Raw genomic sequence first — 20,012 nt, forward strand, 5'->3', positions numbered from 1 at the left:
GTGACGACCATTATGACATCATCGTCGCTGTGACGACCATTATGACATCACCGTCGCCATGACGACCATTATGACGTCATGGTCGCCATGACGACCATTATGACATCATCGTCGCCATGACGACCATTATGACGTCATCGTCGCCATGACGACCATTATGAGATCATCGTCGCTATGACGACCATTATGACATCATCGTCGCCGTGACGACCATTATGACATCATCGTCGCCATGACGACCATTATGACATCACCGCCGCGATGACGACCATTATGACATCACCAAAGCCATGACAACCATATTGACATCATCGTCGCCATGACGACCATTATGACATAATCGTCGCCATGACGACCATTATGACATCATCTTCGCCATGACGACTATTATGACATCATCGTCGGCATGATGACCATTATGACATAATCGTCGCCATGACGACCATTATGACATCATCGTCGCCATGACGACCATTATGGCAACACCGTCGCCATGACGACCAGTATGACATCATCGTCGCCATGACGACCATTATGACGTCATCGTCGCCATGACGACCATTATGACATCACCGTCGCCGTGACGACCATTATGACATCACCAAAGCCATGACAACCATATTGACATCATCGTCGCCATGATGACCATTATGACATCATTGTCGCCATGATGACTATTATGACATCATCGTCGCCATGACGACCATTATGACATCATCGTTGCCATGATGACCATAATGACATCATCGTCGGCATGACGACCATTATGACATCATTGACGCCATGACGACCATTATGACATCATCGTCGCCATGACGACCATTATGACATCATCGTCACCATGACGACCATTATGGCAACACCGTCGCCATGACGACCATTATGACATCATCGTCGCCATGACCACCATACTGACATCATCGTCGGCATGACGACCATTATGACATCATCGTCGCCATGACGACCATTATGACATCATCGTCGCCATGACGACCATTATGACATCATCGTCACCATGACGACCATTATGGCAACACCGTCGCCATGACGACCAGTATGACATCATCGTCGCCATAACTACCATTATGACATCACCGTCGCCGTGACGACCATTATGACATCATCGTCGCTGTGACGACCATTATGACATCATCGTCGCCATGACGACCATTATGACATCACCGTCGCCATGACGACCATTATGACATCACCAAAGCCATGACAACCATATTGACATCATCGTCGCCATGACGACCATTATGACATCATCGTCGCCATGATGACCATTATGACATCATCGTCGCCATGACGACCATTATGAGATCATCGTCGCTATGACGACCATTATGACATCATCGTCGCCATGACGACCATTATGACATCACCGCCGCCATGACGACCATTATGACATCACCAAAGCCATGACAACCATATTGACATCATCGTCGCCATGACGACCATTATGACATAATCGTCGCCATGACGACCATTATGACATCACCAAAGCCATGACCACCATACTGACATCATCGTCGCCATGACGACCATTCTGACATCACCATTGCCATGACGACCATGATGACATCACCGTCGCCATGACGACCATTATGACATCACCAAAGCCATGACCACCATACTGACATCATCGTCGCCATGACGACCATTCTGACATCACCATTGCCATGACGACCATTATGACATCATCGTCACCATGACGACCATTATGACATCATCGTCGCCATGACGACCATTATGACGTCATCGTCGCCATGACGACCATTATGACATCATCGTCGCCATGATGACCATGATGACATCATCATCGCCATGACGACCATTATGGCATCACCGTCGCCATGACGACCAGTATGACATCATCGTCGCCATGACTACCATTATGACATCACCGTCGCCGTGACGACCATTATGACATCATCGTCGCTGTGACGACCATTATGACATCATCGTCGCCATGACGACCATTATGACATCACCGTCGCCATGACGACCATTATGACATCACCAAAGCCATGACAACCATATTGACATCATCGTCGCCATGACGACCATTATGACATCATCGTCGCCATGACGACCATTATGACGTCATCGTCGCCATGACGACCATTATGACATCATCGTCGCTATGACGACCATTATGACATCATTGTCGCCGTGACGACCATTATGACATCATCGTCGCCATGACGACCATTATGACATCACCGCCGCCATGACGACCAGTATGACATCACCAAAGCCATGACAACCATATTGACATCATCGTCGCCATGACGACCATTATGACATAATCGTCGCCATGACGACCATTATGACATCACCAAAGCCATGACCACCATACTGACATCATCGTCGCCATGACGACCATTCTGACATCACCATTGACATGACGACCATTATGACATCACCGTCGCCATGACGACCATTATGACATCACCAAAGCCATGACCACCATACTGACATCATCGTCGGAATGACTACCATTATGACATCACCGTCGCCATGACGACCATTATGGCAACACCGTCGCCATGACGACCAGTATGACATCATCGTCGCCATGACGACCATTATGACATCACCAAAGCCATGACCACCATACTGACATCATCGTCGGCATGACGACCATTATGACATCATCGTCGCCATGACGACCATTATGACATCATCGTCGCCATGACGTCCATTATGACATCATCGTCACCATGACGACCATTATGGCAACACCGTCGCCATGACGACCAGTATGACATCATCGTCGCCATGACTACAATTATGACATCACCGTCGCCGTGACGACCATTATGACATCATCGTCGCTGTGACGACCATTATGACATCACCGTCGCCATGACGACCATTATGACGTCATCGTCGCCATGACGACCATTATGACATCATCGTCGCCATGACGACCATTATGACGTCATCGTCGCCATGACGACCATTATGAGATCATCGTCGCTATGACGACCATTATGACATCATCGTCGCCGTGACGACCATTATGACATCATCGTCGCCATGACGACCATTATGACATCACCGCCGCGATGACGACCATTATGACATCACCAAAGCCATGACAACCATATTGACATCATCGTCGCCATGACGACCATTATGACATAATCGTCGCCATGACGACCATTATGACATCATCTTCGCCATGACGACTATTATGACATCATCGTCGGCATGATGACCATTATGACATAATCGTCGCCATGACGACCATTATGACATCATCGTCGCCATGACGACCATTATGGCAACACCGTCGCCATGACGACCAGTATGACATCATCGTCGCCATGACGACCATTATGACGTCATCGTCGCCATGACGACCATTATGACATCACCGTCGCCGTGACGACCATTATGACATCACCAAAGCCATGACAACCATATTGACATCATCGTCGCCATGATGACCATTATGACATCATTGTCGCCATGATGACTATTATGACATCATCGTCGCCATGACGACCATTATGACATCATCGTTGCCATGATGACCATAATGACATCATCGTCGGCATGACGACCATTATGACATCATTGACGCCATGACGACCATTATGACATCATCGTCGCCATGACGACCATTATGACATCATCGTCACCATGACGACCATTATGGCAACACCGTCGCCATGACGACCAGTATGACATCATCGTCGCCATGACTACCATTATGACATCACCGTCGCTGTGACGACCATTATGACATCATCGTCACCATGACGACCATTATGACATCACCGTCGCCATGACGACCATTATGACATCACCAAAGCCATGACAACCATATTGACATCATCGTCGCCATGACGACCATTATGACATCATCGTCGCCATGACGACCATTATGACGTCATCGTCGCCATGACGACCATTATGAGATCATCGTCGCTATGACAACCATTATGACATCATCGTCGCCGTGACGACCATTATGACATCATTGTCGGCATGACGACCATTATGACATCACCGCCGCCATGACGACCATTATGACATCACCAAAGCCATGACAACCATATTGACATCATCGTCACCATGACGACCATTATGACATAATCGTCGCCATGACGACCATTATGACATCACCAAAGCCATGACCACCATACTGACATCATCGTCGCCATGACGACCATTCTGACATCACCATTGCCATGACGACCATGATGACATCACCGTCGCCATGACGACCATTATGACATCACCAAAGCCATGACCACCATACTGACATCATCGTCGCCATGACGACCATTCTGACATCACCATTGCCATGACGACCATTATGACATCATCGTCACCATGACGACCATTATGACATCATCGTCGCCATGACGACCATGATGACATCATCGTCGCCATGACGACCATTATGGCAACACCGTCGCCATGACGACCAGTATGACATCATCGTCGCCATGACTACCATTATGACATCACCGTCACCGTGACGACCATTATGACATCACCGTCGCTGTGACGACCATTATGACATCATCGTCGCCATGACGACCATTATGACATCACCGTCGCCATGACGACCATTATGACATCACCAAAGCCATGACAACCATATTGACATCATCGTCGCCATGATGACCATTATGACATCATCGTCGCCATGACGACCATTATGACGTCATCGTCGCCATGACGACCATTATGACATCATCGTCGCTATGACGACCATTATGACATCATCGTCGCCATGACGACCATTATGACATCATCGTCGCCATGACGACCATTATGACATCACCGCCGCCATGACGACCAGTATGACATCACCAAAGCCATGACAACCATATTGACATCATCGTCGCCATGACGACCATTATGACATAATCGTCGCCATGACGACCATTATGACATCACCAAAGCCATGACCACCATACTGACATCATCGTCGCCATGACGACCATTCTGACATCACCATTGACATGACGACCATTATGACATCACCGTCGCCATGACGACCATTATGACATCACCAAAGCCATGACCACCATACTGACATCATCGTCGGCATGACGACCATTATGACATCACCGTCGCCATGACGACCATTATGACATCATCGTCGCCATGACGACCATTATGGCAACACCGTCGCCATGACGACCAGTATGACATCATCGTCGCCATGACGACCATTATGACATCACCAAAGCCATGACCACCATACTGACATCATCGTCGGCATGACGACCATTATGACATCATCGTCGCCATGACGACCATTATGACATCATCGTCGCCATGACGACCATTCTGACATCATCGTCACCATGACGACCATTATGGCAACACCGTCGCCATGACGACCAGTATGACATCATCGTCGCCATGACTACCATTATGACATCACCGTCGCCGTGACGACCATTATGACATCATCGTCGCTGTGACGACCATTATGACATCATCGTCGCCATGACGACCATTATGACATCACCGTCGCCATGACGACCATTATGACATCACCGAAGCCATGACAACCATATTGACATCATCGTCGCCATGACGACCATTATGACATCTTCGTCGCCATGACGACCATTATGACGTCATCGTCGCCATGACGACCATTATGAGATCATCGTCGCTATGACGACCATTATGACATCATCGTCGCCGTGACGACCATTATGACATCATCGTCGCCATGACGACCATTATGACATCACCGCCGCCATGACGACCATTATGACATCACCAAAGCCATGACAACCATATTGACATCATCGTCGCCATGACGACCATTATGACATAATCGTCGCCATGACGACCATTATGACATCACCAAAGCCATGACCACCATACTGACATCATCGTCGCCATGACGACCATTCTGACATCACCATTGCCATGACGACCATTATGACATCATCGTCGCCATGACGACCATGATGACATCATCGTCGCCATGATGACCATTATGGCAACACCGTCGCCATGACGACCATTCTGACATCACCATTGCCATGACGACCATTATGACATCACCGTCGCCATGACGACCATTATGACATCACCAAAGCCATGACCACCATACTGACATCATCGTCGCCATGACGACCATTATGACATCATAGTCGCCATGACGACCATTATGGCATCACCGCCGCCATGACGACCATTATGACATCACCAAAGCCATGACCACCATACTGAAATCATCGTCGCCATGACGAACATTCTGACATCACCATTGCCATGACGACCATTATGACATCACCGTCGCCATGACGACCATTATGACATCACCAAAGCCATGACCACCATACTGACATCATCGTCGCCATGACGACCATTCTGACATCACCATTGCCATGACGACCATTATGACATCATCATCACCATGACGACCATTATGACATCATCGTCGCCATGACGACCATTATGACGTCATCGTCGCCATGACGACCATTATGACATCATTGTCGCCATGACGACCATTATGACATCATCGTCGCCATGACGACCATTATGGAAACACCGTCGCCATGACGACCATTCTGACATCACCATTGCCATGACAACCATTATGACATCACCGTCGCCATGACGACCATTATGACATCACCAAAGCCATGACCACCATACTGACATCATCGTCGCCATGACGACCATTATGACATCATCGTCGCCATGACGACCATTATGACATCGTCGCCATGACGACCATTATGGCAACACCGTCGCCGTGACGACCATTATGACATCATCGTTGGCATGACGACCATTATGACATCATCGTCGCCATGACGACTATTATGACATCACTGTCGCCATGACGACCATTATGACGTCATCGTCGCCATGACGACCATTATGACGTCATCGTCGCCATGACGACCATTATGACATCATCATCGCCATGACGACCATTATGACATCATCTTCGCCGTGACGACCATTATGACATCATCGTCGCCGTGACGACCATTATGACATCATCGTCGCCATGACGACCATGATGACATCACCATCGCCATGACGACCATTATGACATCACCAAAGCCATGACCACCATACTGACATCATCGTCGCCATGACGACCATTCTGACATCACCATTGCCATGACGACCATTATGACATCATCGTCACCATGACGACCATTATGACATCATCGTCGCCATGACGACCATTATGACGTCATCGTCGCCATGACGACCATTATGACATCATCGTCGCCATGACGACCATTATGGCAACACTGTCGCCATGACGACCAGTATGACATCATCGTCGCCATGACGACCATTATGACATCATCGTTGCCATGACTACCATTATGACATCATCGTCGCCATGACGAACTTTATGACATCATCGTCGCCATGACGACCATTATGACATCACCAAAACCATGACAACCATATTGACATCATCGTCGCCATGACGACCATTATGACATCACCAAAGCCATGACTACCATACTGACATCATCGTCGCCATGACGACCATTATGACATCATTGTCGCCATGACGACCATTATGACATCATCGTCGCCATGATGACCATTATGGTAACACCGTCGCCATGACGACCATTATGACATCATCGTCGGCATGACGACCATTATGACATCACCGTCGCCATGACGACCATTATGACATCACCGTCGACATGACGATCATTATGACGTCATCGTCGCCATGACGATCATTATGACGTCATCGTCGCCATGACGATCATTATGACGTCATCGTCGCCATGACGACCATTATGACATCATCTTCGCCATGACGACTATTATGACATCATCGTCGGCATGACGACCATTATGACATAATCGTCGCCATGACGACCATTATGACATCATCGTCGCCATGACGACCATTATGGCAACACCGTCGCCATGACGACCAGTATGACATCATTGTCGCCATGACGACCATTATGACGTCATCGTCGCCATGACAACCATTATGACATCACGGTCGCCGTGACGACCATTATGACATCACCAAAGCCATGACAACCATATTGACATCATCGTCGCCATGATGACCATTATGACATCATTGTCGCCATGATGACTATTATGACATCATCGTCGCCATGACGACCATTATGACATCATCGTTGCCATGACGACCAGAATGACATCATCGTCGGCATGACGACCATTATGACATCATCGTCGCCATGACGACCATTATGACATCACCAAAGCCATGACTACCATACTGACATCATCGTCGCCATGACGACCATTATGACATCATTGTCGCCATGACGACCATTATGACATCATCGTCGCCATGATGACCATTATGGTAACACCGTCGCCATGACGACCATTATGACATCATCGTCGGCATGACGACAATTATGACATCAACGTCGCCATGACGACTATTATGACATCACCGTCGCCATGACGACCATTATGACATCACCGTCGACATGACGATCATTATGACGTCATCGTCGCCATGACGATCATTATGACGTCATCGTCGACATGACGATCATTATGACGTCATCGTCGCCATGACGACCATTATGACGTCATCGTCGCCATGACGACCATTATGACATCATCTTCGCCATGACGACTATTATGACATCATCGTCGGCATGACGACCATTATGACATAATCGTCGCCATGACGACCATTATGACATCATCGTCGCCATGACGACCATTATGGCAACACCGTCGCCATGACGACCAGTATGACATCATCGTCGCCATGACGACCATTATGACGTCATCGTCGCCATGACGACCATTATGACATCACCGTCGCCGTGACGACCATTATGACATCACCAAAGCCATGACGACCATATTGACATCATCGTCGCCATGATGACCATTATGACATCATTGTCGCCATGATGACTATTATGACATCATCGTCGGCATGACGACCATTAGGACATCATTGACGCCATGACGACCATTATGACATCATCGTCGCCATGACGACCATTATGACATCATCGTCGCCATGACGACCATTATGACATCATTGTCGCCATGACGACCATTTTGACATCATCGTCGCCATGACCACCATACTGACATCATCGTCGGCATGACGACCATTATGACATCATCGTCGCCATGACGACCATTATGACATCATCGTCGCCATGACGACCATTATGACATCATCGTCACCATGACGACCATTATGGCAACACCGTCGCCATGACGACCAGTATGACATCATCGTCGCCATAACTACCATTATGACATCACCGTCGCCGTGACGACCATTATGACATCATCGTCGCTGTGACGACCATTATGACATCATCGTCGCCATGACGACCATTATGACATCACCGTCGCCATGACGACCATTATGACATCACCAAAGCCATGACAACCATATTGACATCATCGTCGCCATGACGACCATTATGACATCATCGTCGCCATGACGACCATTATGACGTCATCGTCGCCATGACGACCATTATGAGATCATCGTCGCTATGACGACCATTATGACATCATCGTCGCCATGACGACCATTATGACATCACCGCCGCCATGACGACCATTATGACATCACCAAAGCCATGACAACCATATTGACATCATCGTCGCCATGACGACCATTATGACATAATCGTCGCCATGACGACCATTATGACATCACCAAAGCCATGACCACCATACTGACATCATCGTCGCCATGACGACCATTCTGACATCACCATTGCCATGACGACCATGATGACATCACCGTCGCCATGACGACCATTATGACATCACCAAAGCCATGACCACCATACTGACATCATCGTCGCCATGACGACCATTCTGACATCACCATTGCCATGACGACCATTATGACATCATCGTCACCATGACGACCATTATGACATCATCGTCGCCATGACGACCATTATGACGTCATCGTCGCCATGACGACCATTATGACATCATCGTCGCCATGACGACCATGATGACATCATCGTCGCCATGACGACCATTATGGCAACACCATCGCCATGACGACCAGTATGACATCATCGTCGCCATGACTACCATTATGACATCACCGTCGCCGTGACGACCATTATGACATCATCGTCGCTGTGACGACCATTATGACATCATCGTCGCCATGACGACCATTATGACATCACCGTCGCCATGACGACCATTATGACATCACCAAAGCCATGACAACCATATTGACATCATCGTCGCCATGACGACCATTATGACATCATCGTCGCCATGACGACCATTATGACGTCATCGTCGCCATGACGACCATTATGACATCATCGTCGCTATGACGACCATTATGACATCATCGTCGCCATGACGACAATTATGACATCATCGTCGCCATGACGACCATTATGACATCACCGCCGCCATGACGTCCAGTATGACATCACCAAAGCCTTGACAACCATATTGACATCATCGTCGCCATGACGACCATTATGACATAATCGTCGCCATGACGACCATTATGACATCACCAAAGCCATGACCACCATACTGACATCATCGTCGCCATGACGACCATTCTGACATCACCATTGACATGACGACCATTATGACATCACCGTCGCCATGACGACCATTATGACATCACCAAAGCCATGACCACCATACTGACATCATCGTCGGCATGACGACCATTATGACATCACCGTCGCCATGACGACCATTATGGCAACACCGTCGCCATGACGACCAGTATGACATCATCGTCGCCATGACGACCATTATGACATCACCAAAGCCATGACCACCATACTGACATCATCGTCGGCATGACGACCATTATGACATCATCGTCGCCATGACGACCATTATGACATCATCGTCGCCATGACGACCATTATGGCAACACCGTCGCCATGACGACCAGTATGACATCATCGTCGCCATGACGACCATTATGACGTCATCGTCGCCATGACGACCATTATGACATCATCTTCGCCATGACGACTATTATGACATCATCGTCGGCATGACGACCATTATGACATAATCGTCGCCATGACGACCATTATGACATCATCGTCGCCATGACGACCATTATGGCAACACCGTCGCCATGACGACCAGTATGACATCATCGTCGCCATGACGACCATTATGACGTCATCGTCGCCATGACGACCATTATGACATCACCGTCGCCGTGACGACCATTATGACATCACCAAAGCCATGACGACCATATTGACATCATCGTCGCCATGATGACCATTATGACATCATTGTCGCCATGATGACTATTATGACATCATCGTCGGCATGACGACCATTAGGACATCATTGACGCCATGACGACCATTATGACATCATCGTCGCCATGACGACCATTATGACATCATCGTCGCCATGACGACCATTATGACATCATTGTCGCCATGACGACCATTTTGACATCATCGTCGCCATGACCACCATACTGACATCATCGTCGGCATGACGACCATTATGACATCATCGTCGCCATGACGACCATTATGACATCATCGTCGCCATGACGACCATTATGACATCATCGTCACCATGACGACCATTATGGCAACACCGTCGCCATGACGACCAGTATGACATCATCGTCGCCATAACTACCATTATGACATCACCGTCGCCGTGACGACCATTATGACATCATCGTCGCTGTGACGACCATTATGACATCATCGTCGCCATGACGACCATTATGACATCACCGTCGCCATGACGACCATTATGACATCACCAAAGCCATGACAACCATATTGACATCATCGTCGCCATGACGACCATTATGACATCATCGTCGCCATGACGACCATTATGACGTCATCGTCGCCATGACGACCATTATGAGATCATCGTCGCTATGACGACCATTATGACATCATCGTCGCCATGACGACCATTATGACATCACCGCCGCCATGACGACCATTATGACATCACCAAAGCCATGACAACCATATTGACATCATCGTCGCCATGACGACCATTATGACATAATCGTCGCCATGACGACCATTATGACATCACCAAAGCCATGACCACCATACTGACATCATCGTCGCCATGACGACCATTCTGACATCACCATTGCCATGACGACCATGATGACATCACCGTCGCCATGACGACCATTATGACATCACCAAAGCCATGACCACCATACTGACATCATCGTCGCCATGACGACCATTCTGACATCACCATTGCCATGACGACCATTATGACATCATCGTCACCATGACGACCATTATGACATCATCGTCGCCATGACGACCATTATGACGTCATCGTCGCCATGACGACCATTATGACATCATCGTCGCCATGACGACCATGATGACATCATCGTCGCCATGACGACCATTATGGCAACACCATCGCCATGACGACCAGTATGACATCATCGTCGCCATGACTACCATTATGACATCACCGTCGCCGTGACGACCATTATGACATCATCGTCGCTGTGACGACCATTATGACATCATCGTCGCCATGACGACCATTATGACATCACCGTCGCCATGACGACCATTATGACATCACCAAAGCCATGACAACCATATTGACATCATCGTCGCCATGACGACCATTATGACATCATCGTCGCCATGACGACCATTATGACGTCATCGTCGCCATGACGACCATTATGACATCATCGTCGCTATGACGACCATTATGACATCATCGTCGCCATGACGACAATTATGACATCATCGTCGCCATGACGACCATTATGACATCACCGCCGCCATGACGTCCAGTATGACATCACCAAAGCCTTGACAACCATATTGACATCATCGTCGCCATGACGACCATTATGACATAATCGTCGCCATGACGACCATTATGACATCACCAAAGCCATGACCACCATACTGACATCATCGTCGCCATGACGACCATTCTGACATCACCATTGACATGACGACCATTATGACATCACCGTCGCCATGACGACCATTATGACATCACCAAAGCCATGACCACCATACTGACATCATCGTCGGCATGACGACCATTATGACATCACCGTCGCCATGACGACCATTATGGCAACACCGTCGCCATGACGACCAGTATGACATCATCGTCGCCATGACGACCATTATGACATCACCAAAGCCATGACCACCATACTGACATCATCGTCGGCATGACGACCATTATGACATCATCGTCGCCATGACGACCATTATGACATCATCGTCGCCATGACGACCATTATGGCAACACCGTCGCCATGACGACCAGTATGACATCATCGTCGCCATGACTACCATTATGACATCACCGTCGCCGTGACGACCATTATGACATCATCGTCGCTGTGACGACCATTATGACATCATCGTCGCCATGACGACCATTATGACATCACCGTCGCCATGACGACCATTATGACATCACCAAAGCCATGACAACCATATTGACATCATCGTCGCCATGACGACCATTATGACATCATCGTCGCCATGACGACCATTATGACGTCATCGTCGCCATGACGACCATTATGAGATCATCGTCGCTATGACGACCATTATGACATCATCGTCGCCGTGACGACCATTATGACATCATCTTCGCCATGACGACCATTATGACATCACCGCCGCCATGACGACCAGTATGACATCACCAAAGCCATGACAACCATATTGACATCATCGTCGCCATGACGACCATTATGACATAATCGTCGCCATGACGACCATTATGACATCACCAAAGCCATGACCACCATACTGACATCATCGTCGCCATGACGACCATTCTGACATCACCATTGACATGACGACCATTATGACATCACAGTCGCCATGACGACCATTATGACATCACCAAAGCCATGACCACCATACTGACATCATCGTCGGAATGACTACCATTATGACATCACCGTCGCCATGACGACCATTATGGCAACACCGTCGCCATGACGACCAGTATGACATCATCGTCGCCATGATGACCATTATGACATCACCAAAGCCATGACCACCATACTGACATCATCGTCGGCATGACGACCATTATGACATCATCGTCGCCATGACGACCATTATGACATCATCGTCGCCATGACGTCCATTATGACATCATCGTCACCATGACGACCATTATGGCAACACCGTCGCCATGACGACCAGTATGACATCATCGTCGCCATGACTACAATTATGACATCACCGTCGCCGTGACGACCATTATGACATCATCGTCGCTGTGACGACCATTATGACATCATCGTCGCTGTGACGACCATTATGACATCATCGTCGCCATGACGACCATTATGACGTCATCGTCGCCATGACGACCATTATGAGATCATCGTCGCTATGACGACCATTATGACATCATCGTCGCCGTGACGACCATTATGACATCATCGTCGCCATGACGACCATTATGACATCACCGCCGCGATGACGACCATTATGACATCACCAAAGCCATGACAACCATATTGACATCATCGTCGCCATGACGACCATTATGACATAATCGTCGCCATGACGACCATTATGACATCATCTTCGCCATGACGACTATTATGACATCATCGTCGGCATGATGACCATTATGACATAATCGTCGCCATGACGACCATTATGACATCATCGTCGCCATGACGACCATTATGGCAACACCGTCGCCATGACGACCAGTATGACATCATCGTCGCCATGACGACCATTATGACGTCATCGTCGTCATGACGACCATTATGACATCACCGTCGCCGTGACGACCATTATGACATCACCAAAGCCATGACAACCATATTGACATCATCGTCGCCATGATGACCATTATGACATCATTGTCGCCATGATGACTATTATGACATCATCGTCGCCATGACGACCATTATGACATCATCGTTGCCATGATGACCATAATGACATCATCGTCGGCATGACGACCATTATGACATCATTGACGCCATGACGACCATTATGACATCATCGTCGCCATGACGACCATTATGACATCATCGTCACCATGACGACCATTATGGCAACACCGTCGCCATGACGACCAGTATGACATCATCGTCGCCATGACTACCATTATGACATCACCGTCGCTGTGACGACCATTGTGACATCATCGTCGCCATGACGACCATTATGACATCACCGTCGCCATGACGACCATTATGACATCACCAAAGCCATGACAACCATATTGACATCATCGTCGCCATGACGACCATTATGACATCATCGTCGCCATGACGACCATTATGACGTCATCGTCGCCATGACGACCATTATGAGATCATCGTCGCTATGACAACCATTATGACATCATCGTCGCCGTGACGACCATTATGACATCATTGTCGGCATGACGACCATTATGACATCACCGCCGCCATGACGACCATTATGACATCACCAAAGCCATGACAACCATATTGACATCATCGTCACCATGACGACCATACTGACATCATCGTCGCCATGACGACCATTATGACATCACCATTGCCATGACGACCATGATGACATCACCGTCGCCATGACGACCATTATGACATCACCAAAGCCATGACCACCATACTGACATCATCGTCGCCATGACGACCATTCTGACATCACCATTGCCATGACGACCATTATGACATCATCGTCACCATGACGACCATTATGACATCATCGTCGCCATGACGACCATTATGACGTCATCGTCGCCATGACGACCATTATGACATCATCGTCGCCATGACGACCATGATGACATCATCGTCGCCATGACGACCATTATGGCAACACCGTCGCCATGACGACCAGTATGACATCATCATCGCCATGACTACCATTATGACATCACCGTCGCCGTGACGACCATTATGACATCACCGTCGCTGTGACGACCATTATGACATCATCGTCGCCATGACGACCATTATGACATCACCGTCGCCATGACGACCATTATGACATCACCAAAGCCATGACAACCATATTGACATCATCGTCGCCATGATGACCATTATGACATCATCGTCGCCATGACGACCATTATGACGTCATCGTCGCCATGACGACCATTATGACATCATCGTCGCTATGACGACCATTATGACATCATCGTCGCCATGACGACATTATGACATCATCGTCGCCATGACGACCATTATGACATCACCGCCGCCATGACGACCAGTATGACATCACCAAAGCCATGACAACCATATTGACATCATCGTCGCCATGACGACCATTATGACATAATCGTCGCCATGACGACCATTATGACATCACCAAAGCCATGACCACCATACTGACATCATCGTCGCCATGACGACCATTCTGACATCACCATTGACATGACGACCATTATGACATCACCGTCGCCATGACGACCATTATGACATCACCAAAGCCATGACCACCATACTGACATCATCGTCGGCATGACGACCATTATGACATCACCGTCGCCATGACGACCATTATGACATCATCGTCGCCATGACGACCATTATGGCAACACCGTCGCCATGACGACCAGTATGACATCATCGTCGCCATGACGACCATTATGACATCACCAAAGCCATGACCACCATACTGACATCATCGTCGGCATGACGACCATTATGACATCATCGTCGCCATGACGACCATTATGACATCATCGTCGCCATGACGACCATTATGACATCATCGTCACCATGACGACCATTATGGCAACACCGTCGCCATGACGACCAGTATGACATCATCGTCGCCATGACTACCATTATGACATCACCGTCGCCGTGACGACCATTATGACATCATCGTCGCTGTGACGACCATTATGACATCATCGTCGCCATGACGACCATTATGACATCACCGTCGCCATGACGACCATTATGACATCACCAAAGCCATGACAACCATATTGACATCATCGTCGCCATGACGACCATTATGACATCTTCGTCGCCATGACGACCATTATGACGTCATCGTCGCCATGACGACCATTATGAGATCATCGTCGCTATGACGACCATTATGACATCATCGTCGCCGTGACGACCATTATGACATCATCGTCGCCATGACGACCATTATGACATCACCGCCGCCATGACGACCATTATGACATCACCAAAGCCATGACAACCATATTGACATCATCGTCGCCATGACGACCATTATGACATAATCGTCGCCATGACGACCATTATGACATCACCAAAGCCATGACCACCATACTGACATCATCGTCGCCATGACGACCATTCTGACATCACCATTGCCATGACGACCATTATGACATCATCGTCGCCATGACGACCATGATGACATCATCGTCGCCATGATGACCATTATGGCAACACCGTCGCCATGACGACCATTCTGACATCACCATTGCCATGACGACCATTATGACATCACCGTCGCCATGACGACCATTATGACATCACCAAAGCCATGACCACCATACTGACATCATCGTCGCCATGACGACCATTATGACATCATAGTCGCCATGACGACCATTATGGCATCACCGCCGCCATGACGACCATTATGACATCACCAAAGCCATGACCACCATACTGAAATCATCGTCGCCATGACGAACATTCTGACATCACCATTGCCATGACGACCATTATGACATCACCGTCGCCATGACGACCATTATGACATCACCAAAGCCATGACCACCATACTGACATCATCGTCGCCATGACGACTATTCTGACATCACCATTGCCATGACGACCATTATGACATCATCATCACCATGACGACCATTATGACATCATCGTCGCCATGACGACCATTATGACGTCATCGTCGCCATGACGACCATTATGACATCATCGTCGCCATGACGACCATTATGACATCATCGTCGCCATGACGACCATTATGGAAACACCGTCGCCATGACGACCATTCTGACATCACCATTGCCATGACAACCATTATGACATCACCGTCGCCATGACGACCATTATGACATCACCAAAGCCATGACCACCATACTGACATCATCGTCGCCATGACGACCATTATGACATCATCGTCGCCATGACGACCATTATGACATCGTCGCCATGACGACCATTATGGCAACACCATCGCCATGACGACCATTATGACATCATCTTCGCCATGACGACCATTATGACATCATCGTCGCCGTGACGACCATTATGACATCATCGTCGCCATGACGACCATGATGACATCACCATCGCCATGACGACCATTATGACATCACCAAAGCCATGACCACCATACTGACATCATCGTCGCCATGACGACCATTCTGACATCACCATTGCCATGACGACCATTATGACATCATCGTCACCATGATGACCATTATGACATCATCGTCGCCATGACGACCATTATGACGTCATCGTCGCCATGACGACCATTATGACATCATCGTCGCCATGACGACCATTATGGCAACACTGTCGCCATGACGACCATTATGACATCATCGTTGCCATGACTACCATTATGACATCATCGTCGCCATGACGAACTTTATGACATCATCGTCGCCATGACGACCATTATGACATCACCAAAACCATGACAACCATATTGACATCATCGTCGCCATGACGACCATTATGACATCACCAAAGCCATGACTACCATACTGACATCATCGTCGCCATGACGACCATTATGACATCATTGTCGCCATGACGACCATTATGACATCATCGTCGCCATGATGACCATTATGGTAACACCGTCGCCATGACAACCATTATGACATCATCGTCGGCATGACGAACTTTATGACATCATCGTCGCCATGACGACCATTATGACATCACCAAAACCATGACAACCATATTGACATCATCGTCGCCATGACGACCATTATGACATCACCAAAGCCATGACTACCATACTGACATCATCGTCGCCATGACGACCATTATGACATCATTGTCGCCATGACGACCATTATGACATCATCTTCGCCATGACGACTATTATGACATCATCGTCGGCATGACGACCATTATGACATAATCGTCGCCATGACGACCATTATGACATCATCGTCGCCATGACGACCATTATGGCAACACCGTCGCCATGACGACCAGTATGACATCATCGTCGCCATGACGACCATTATGACGTCATCGTCGCCATGACAACCATTATGACATCACGGTCGCCGTGACGACCATTATGACATCACCAAAGCCATGACAACCATATTGACATCATCGTCGCCATGATGACCATTATGACATCATTGTCGCCATGATGACTATTATGACATCATCGTCGCCATGACGACCATTATGACATCATCGTTGCCATGACGACCAGAATGACATCATCGTCGGCATGACGACCATTATGACATCATCGTCGCCATGACGACCATTATGACATCACCAAAGCCATGACTACCATACTGACATCATCGTCGCCATGACGACCATTATGACATCATTGTCGCCATGACGACCATTATGACATCATCGTCGCCATGATGACCATTATGGTAACACCGTCGCCATGACGACCATTATGACATCATCGTCGGCATGACGACAATTATGACATCAACGTCGCCATGACGACTATTATGACATCACCGTCGCCATGACGACCATTATGACATCACCGTCGACATGACGATCATTATGACGTCATCGTCGCCATGACGATCATTATGACGTCATCGTCGCCATGACGATCATTATGACGTCATCGTCGCCATGACGACCATTATGACGTCATCGTCGCCATGACGACCATTATGACATCATCTTCGCCATGACGACTATTATGACATCATCGTCGGCATGACGACCATTATGACATAATCGTCGCCATGACGACCATTATGACATCATCGTCGCCATGACGACCATTATGGCAACACCGTCGCCATGACGACCAGTATGACATCATCGTCGCCATGACGACCATTATGACGTCATCGTCGCCATGACGACC

The sequence above is a fragment of the Phyllobates terribilis genome, unplaced genomic scaffold (genome assembly GCF_046119375.1).
Source record: "Phyllobates terribilis strain yellow unplaced genomic scaffold, ASM4611937v1 Scaffold_43__1_contigs__length_10536358, whole genome shotgun sequence".
Classification (NCBI taxonomy): domain Eukaryota; kingdom Metazoa; phylum Chordata; class Amphibia; order Anura; family Dendrobatidae; genus Phyllobates; species Phyllobates terribilis.